This window comes from Curcuma longa, chromosome 11 (assembly GCF_044706935.1).
Source record: "Curcuma longa cultivar G26 ecotype Majalengka, Jawa Barat chromosome 11, ITB_CL_G26_1.1, whole genome shotgun sequence".
Lineage (NCBI taxonomy): Eukaryota > Viridiplantae > Streptophyta > Magnoliopsida > Zingiberales > Zingiberaceae > Curcuma > Curcuma longa.
The window spans coordinates 21,304,712-21,312,895 of record NC_133871.1 but is presented as its reverse complement, the minus strand read 5'-3'; positions in this window follow the sequence as shown (position 1 = coordinate 21,312,895).

Genomic DNA, 8,184 nt, shown 5'->3' with positions numbered 1-8,184 from the left:
ATTTATTTAATTCACAACGTATAATGGACGGGCCATTCAGGCAGGGAAGTGGACCAGCATCTCAAGTCCCTGTCGTATTTAATAACTGAATTGTAGACGAGATGGGGTTCGATATATCTGTGGCCATATGGGCAGGCATATTCGGTGTAAAATATGATGCTGGAGATCCAAAAGGAGCCACCATATGGAATGAATGGCCACCAGAATAAGAGAGCTGGATTGGATTGGATGCCAGGGAAGAATAAAGAGAAAAAAAAGGAAGAAAATAACTTGTGAGGCTCAAGAGTTTTCAACCTCGAGACTTTTCTCGAGGCCCACTGCCCTGCACTGCACGCATCCTGACCTTTGAGAGATCTTGGAGCTCAAAAAGATGCTCCCTATCTTAGCTACTCCCTCCCTCCCACAACAAAAACATTTCTTTCTTTTTCTTTTTCAGTTTCTTTTTATTCATCTTTATTTATCGGAACCAGTAGTCGCTCCGATCCATCGAAGAAAGAAATTGCAATTTACTAGATATAGAACCAATAATTATTTCAGGAGGATAAGAATGGTTCTTGTTGAAAGTTGGAACCTGATCGAATCCATTACAGATTGGTCGACGCAAGGAATTATTTCATCTATTCAATTCACTAGATATGGAACCAATAATTATTTGATCTAATAATGATTCAAAGACTTCCAATAAAAAATCCAGTAGTTTATGCTCATATAACGACATCATTGACACAGATAGATACTCGACTTCAAATGGAGATTTATTTCATGTCCTATATGCACATTGTGAACTTATTTACTGATGATTAAAATTAAAAAAAAATCCTTAATTATCTAAAATGAGTGTTTTTGAGATTAAATTAGATTGAACAATTTAACTCTCGGCTCCTGCAAGTCGACAGAAGGAGCGTCTGATGCTTGCAGAGAAGTCTTTGTCCAAGGAAGCGTTAAATGTGAATAGAAGAATGCATAATGAGGAGGAGGAGGAAGATGAAGCAGCTCCACCCACCTCAACCCACACCGTTGGTTCACTCACCGTCCTCCTGCAATTATTAATCGCCAGAAATAATATATACCGAAATTATTAATCACATCAAAGCCTGGTCCTTGCTCTGGATCCGTGGCCATTTAAGATGCAGCTGGGGAACATGTAGGGCCTGCAACAGGGAAATGTAAAAAAAAGAAAAAGAAAAGGAGGAAGATTACGAAGAAAGAACAAGTTCGAGTTTAAATGCATGAGAAAGAGAGGAAAAGAATTCCACAAATGCAACATGTTAATGATAATTGTTCTTGGATACTTTCACAAAGATCCAAAATATGGGAAGTGGAGTAAATGCTTTCAGATAAGCAGAAATGTTATTGTCTGACATTGTTTTCACTGGGGAAGCTTTGTACTTGACCACATGATAAGGACCTCTGAAACATTGATGCTGGGGTCGTTCGTTGCCTTATGGGTTTGCTTTTCATTTCATTTTATTTTTTGAAAAGAAAAATATATCCTTGGGCCTTTATTGTAGGACAAAGAAAGGGCTGCAGTGACAGGAATATTAAAGAAATGATGATTTAGGTCCTTTGAACTGAAACAAATCGAAGCAAGTAGGGTTTGTTGGGATAAATCTTTGCTAACCTTGGAAGGCTATACATCTAAGAATTCAACTTTATTCAGGTAAAACGTAGAGTTGGTCACTACTATGATTTGATTTGTGATTGTATCTATTTTCAGACACTGTTGTACTCTTTGGCGGTTTCATGAAAGCCTGTAGATGATGAAGTTGAGAGCTATAAATTAATTAAACAAATTAATGTAAGAAATTAAGCGAAGAAAAAACTCACTGGAATAAATAAGATAACAAATAGTCCACAAGAGCAAACACACAAGAGGTGTTAAGTATTCAAGAACAAGACAAATGTATTTAATTACTCTCTGTATCATGATGGTGCCCCACTTGGCATTGCAGGCATCTGGTCACTTTCTGTGCTTTGAAAAAACATGTCAACCACAATGATGATTCTTATTTCTTATCAAGAAAGAAAAGATCAGATAGATGGTGTATTGGTTTTAAATACTGAAGCTGCTTATCTATCCATAAAATAGATTAAGCACCACCTGCTTGAACAAGTTTGAGAGGAATAAAAGATAAGAAAAGGACGACTTTTGACAGTGATCTTGTTGATATAGCCCTCTTATTGCCGTCCAACTGCCACAGCTGATCTTATTGTTGATAGCTGAACATTTGTCTCAATTCATAAGGCGAGACTGAAGACGTGATTGATCTGTGTGATTTTGAGTTCTTGGGAGGAATGATGACACACTGCTGTCAGGTTGCTCCAACGCAAATGTTGAGAAATAGTTTGATTTATTAGGAGAGTGTCTGGGATAAAAGTTGCTTTCAGTCACTTGACTATCGAGCTACAGGCAGCCATTGCAGTTGTTGCTCTCTCCATTCCACCCAATCATGCCTCCCTCTTTTGTCACGTTTAGTCTGAAAGAAATCTCCCAACCTCTGTCTTAAATGTGAGGCGTGAGCTCACCGCTGCAGCAATTATTGTCCCTATCCACTGTTAGCATTCACTTGTCTTCATTTCATTGTCATCCACTGAATCCTGCAACTTTCTCCATTTCCTTGTGCAGTTGTGCCCCTGCCAGACCTAAGAAGGTGGTGGTTGCCTAAGACTTGGCCATTTGCTGGCAATTTCGTTCATCCTGACATGGAAGGGTGAAGGCATGGCCAGTTCTTTTTTATCCTTTCAGGATATGACATGGACTCATAACAACCGGCATGATGCCATCCCCAGTGTTTTATGCTAGTTGGCCTTCCAATTCAATGACCCAATGAATACAATTCTGCAGACGGAATTTGGCTCAACCGCACCAAAACATGATATACTATGATGGTCATGTCGACAAGCTACCTTTTCCAACTTAAAAATGCAAAAGAACATGCTTACTTTTCAAACCTTTTGTTGATTAGCTGATGAGCAGATAAGGATGATCTACGTGCTCTAGAAAAAGATAAAGATATGGTTCATTTAGAACAATCCGGTTTCCAAACCTACATGGTAATTCCTTAATTACCGATTTCTTGAAAAGTTAATATGAACACAGGTCCTTGTCTAAGAATTTTGATTGATGTCAGACATCCACACTCGATGCCAAACCTCCAGTGGGAGGGCCCAATCAACTTTGTTTCTTAGCTTTTGGTGGAGGATTTCTTCACCTCCCAGCTCATTTCCTTTTGCTTTCACCCGTTCTGAGACTCGGAAGGGGATTCGAAGTTCACACATCCCTCTCAGTAAAAGACAGGAATTTATAGAGCTTGTGCTGCCTTAACTTTTCTTCCGGGATGCAAAGAATGGTCACCTCACTTGGCCAGTTCCAGGCACAAGGACAAGCGAGAGCAACGTGATGGAGCGCTCATGGGAAATGGATGCCCGGCCCCATGACTCGTGATGTGCTGCAGTGCCCAAAGCCAAAATGACCACTCCTTCAATTCCAAGATGCAGATTTTGAGTACATGCTAAAGAGGATGCCTTGAGAGAAAGAGATGGATGGGTGATGACAGAGATATACGATGCACTAAGCAAACAGTGGATCTGCAGTGTGGGACAGGAGGGTGGATGAGTAGTAACTTTTTACAGAATAGAATGGTATTTAACAATTTAAACATGGTGATGGGAAATTCCAGAAAAGGAACATGACTGTGCGGGAGAGATTAAAACTACGGAGAAAATACTTGTAAAATTATGTTTAGAGAAGAGGTAAAAACCAGTAACAATTGGAATGGCACATATGCCTACAAAAGTAGCTGGTCCAGAGTCCTTATCATGCAACAGTAACTATATATTCCTTTGCGACTCCATTAAAAATGAGAATGAGAGAATCAAGTTCCATCTGATTATTTTAAATATTTTAAGCTGTTTCTAACGGATTAAACGGGCCGAACCATCTGATTCAGGTTTGGTAAACCTCTTTTCCTATCATATAGAATCAGACAAGCACGGGCAGTCACAGGTCCAGAGCAGGCCCTGTGACTATGACCGCAAAGCATGTATCCAATCCTATATATCAGTTCTTTTCTCTAAAAAACTAAAATAAAAATTAAAGAAATATAAAAATAAAATATTTTATTTACTTTTATATTTAAATTCTCTAATCACGCAGGCAGATCATCCTTTTCAAATCCTGTATGCTAAGTTAAGCCCAACATATATAATATGATTGATTCCCTCACGGATCATGTCGAGCACGATCCATTTCTTTGCTGGTCGCACCAGAGATATATGTAAATATATGAAAAATGTATTTATAATACTTTACTAATAAAATTTATATAAACTATAGTGGAAGATAATATAGAGATATTAGAGTCATCCCTAGCTAGTTCCTTCTCCTTAATTTCGTAGATCATCGTGAGTATTATTTGTCTGAGTGTGGCTTTGTTTTCAAGTTGGGCTTCTCTTGCTCCCTACTCGACTTTATCTTTATGTACTAGCGGATGATTGCCTATATTATCATATCCTAGCAATTATATTCCTTGCATCGTCACAATACTAGCTAATTAATGTGTGTTCACCAACCAATACCATGTGCTCTCTTCTCATCCTTCGTACGAGCCACGAGCCCTCTAAGTTCTACGCATCCTTCGTGTACATCCACCCTTCTATGCATCCTCCAACATGCGATCTATGTGTCCTCCACGCGCATCCATCATCTGGTGTGTAGCTCCACACACTATATGTGTGCCCTTCCTACGTGTTTGCCATCCGTACGTGCCTTGGCATGTCCTCCGCATGCATTCGTGTGTCATATAACTCTTCCTTGTTTCTCTGTGTGAGCATCTCCTCTAATGATCTCAAACTTGTTGAAGGAGGGGTTGTCATGATGAAGTGATCATTGAGGCAAAGCCGTCTCGCTAAGGGCCTTCTATAGTTCATCCAACATTAGAACGACTCCTCCAATAGGAAGCTAAGTCTTCTTTGATGCAAGAGCACAAGTGGCATACTCTTCTATATCAGTGGATGACGGAGTGGTCATGAGAGCAAACAACAAGATAGAGGTAGTCATGCATTCTAGAGGATATATAGAACATACCCAAGTGCACCTACTCTTGGAAGTTTGGCAATATCAAGGCTACATGTTATTCACTATATGGTTCTCTCCTAGTTACTTATTTCACATTGCATGCCCATGTTGTTCACTTAATCCTCCTCAATTAGCGTAGACGAGTTCAATGGTCATAGTCACTGAGGAGGAGTATTCTTGACTTCTCCAACTTCAAGCAACGACTCATGCCGCATCATCTCAACTAGTCACCTCATTTCCCTATGGAGATACTTCTAATACTAGCATAATTTATCCTTCCAGGTCTTTTCCATGGATCTTAGACTTGGGGGGCTTCCGAGTTACTTCTAGTAAAGAGTCCAACTTCTCTAAGCTTAGAACACCTCAATTCCCTATCTAGTGTTGCAGTAGTTGATAGATATCAATCATCAATTAAGGGCAAAAGTGATGTCACTCTCTCACCTATCGTATGTTTTGTTTGTTTATCAATTCTATATTCCTAAATTCTTATTGAGCTTGTAACAAATTTTTAATTTTTTTAATCATATTTGATGTTACTTCTATTTCTATTCAGGATTTAAATATCACATAGATGACTAGTGGAGGGCATGCCTAATGAACTTTATTAGTTGGATGTACTTTCACATTTGTTAATTCTCTGGAGTACATCCTTTTCTTGTCAATCCACATTCATCTTAATCACCTTAATTTTCATAGCTAAAGCTAATGGTTCTTATTTTCAATTTCTTCATTATTGAGTCTTGTCAATTAGGTGAATGTATTCGATCATCATTTTTTAAAAGTGTTTATAAACATGCTTTTGCACATTTTATTTTTGTTTATTTTAGGGTCGTAGTCATGTTAGTTCAACTTTTATTTTTTAAAATAATCTTCATAGATGACTATTCTCAAATGACATTGTTTTCTTTTAATGAAAGATCAATCTAAGATATTCTCTATATTTTTTCTCTTTCTAAACTAAAGTTTACAAAAGTTTGGAACATCTATCAAAATTTTACACAGTAATAATGCTAAATATTTTTTTCACCCATTCCCATCATTCTTCTCAAACAAGGACATCCTTATCAATCTTTATGTCCACATACCCCTTAATGAAATCATTGAAAATAGGCTCCTATTGCACATACATGTTTAACTATTTGTGATCTTATCAATTGTACGTCGTTCTCCACTCTATAAGGACAAATTCCCTGTACGACTATCTGTTTGAGTGAGGCTATGTACTATATTCCATCAAAATATTTTGATTTGCAAAATATTTTTAATTTGCACTTGCTTTGTTCATCAATTCTCTCTGAATATTTCTATGCCTTGAATTAGACTCCCTCGTCTAGTGTACCTACTTTACAAGTGTACAATCAAAGATGATATTATTATAAAGATGCTCTACTTTACAAGTGTACAACTGAAATAATCATTTCCCTTGTGATATTTCTATGTTTTAATAACCTAGAAAAAAATAAAATATAAAAGCAAAAGAATAAAGATAAAAATAAAAGGAGATAGGTCAAATTAGTTTTCTTGGGTGTTCCACTGTCCTAGATTAAATAAATTCCCTTATCATATGCTTGCTCTTTTAGTCTTTGAACTTCAACATCAAGCTCTAGTTGATAGGATAGCTAGGTCCATTACCATGTCCTCATCCTGCACCTTGAAATCACAAATGTTAAGCTCATGGTTGCTCGCATCTTTGAAAAGCATAGGTAGTATATATAGTCTTGCTGCAAAGAATTAACATATTTTAGCTAGCTATTAATTTGGACTTCAGCTTCAGTGCTAATTAATGGCATTGAAGTCTCTGATTTTGAATAAACCTCCTCTCCAAATAAAGGACCAGTTGTTATATATTGACTTTTGAGCATTGAAATAAGAATTTTCATCGGCCAAACTAACCTTTTTTTTGCAGCGTTGACTAAGTTCCAACACCAGAACAAAGTAGGGATAATTTTTGCTGACTTTGTCCACTATTGATAAGTGTCAGCTGGCTTCCAATGCCAAGGTATTTCCTTTTCCAAGATTCTAGATGTTCTGCATTTGAACAATTGACTGTCCCAGTAGCCTTTTGTTTGTGTATAAGTGTATTGATTGATTCTCAGTTGGTAGCCCAGATATATAATCATCAATAGGTATATTGAAGTAGAAAACTGATGCTAATTGCTGTCCTCTTCCTTCCTTTATCGCAACCTGACTTGATGGGTTCTTGTTGAAATTGATATTCAGGCCACTGAATATATCGAGAATAGCTAGGAAACCAATATAAAATTTCAATGATCTTTTCCATATTTCCTTCCTCGACTTTGATGAAAATTATTGTATCATCAGCATATTGAAGTAGAATATATGCTGGTGGATTGAGCTTTACATTCATCAAACTTTTGAGCTTTTATCATTTGGTAATTAATATTTTTATGTTTGGATAATAAATAGATAATTAATTATAAGTACATCTTAATGACCATTAATTAATTATAAGTAAAGGTCATTAAGAAATTGAGTAAAGGCCATTATTTTATAGTTAGATATTCTTTTAGATTGCTTTAATCTTTGCTTGTATTCGTCTTTAAAAGGCTAAATATTTAAGCATGTATTGATGACCTATGATCATCATCATTTTGAGTGTAGAATAGAATATTTAAACACATCTTGATGGCCTTTATCTATTTGGGCTCAAAATTGAACCCCCAAACAGGTACTTAGGTTTTGAACTTATATTCACTCAAATATCAAACAAATTTTAAATATTCAAATGTGAAAAAGCAAATAATGTATTAAAATGTGTATTTATATTATAAATAGGTACTAGCCCCCCCTTTCTCTCTCTCTTTGCCTCATGGGCATAACCGAATTGATATTTGAGTGGTAGATTATCACATGAGAGTACAAATCGAATCTCCGAACGAATAATTTTTTGAGGAATAAAATCTCTCCTATCTGAAGAGACCACTTAGTCATCATAATTTACTCTCTTCAAATCGCTATGAGACCGATATTGAAGGACATCCCGGATGCCACATATCATTAAAATGTGTATTTATATTATAATAATTATGTATTAATTTAATAATCTTTCAAATATACTATCACCAACCATGTTTAAAATGAATTAA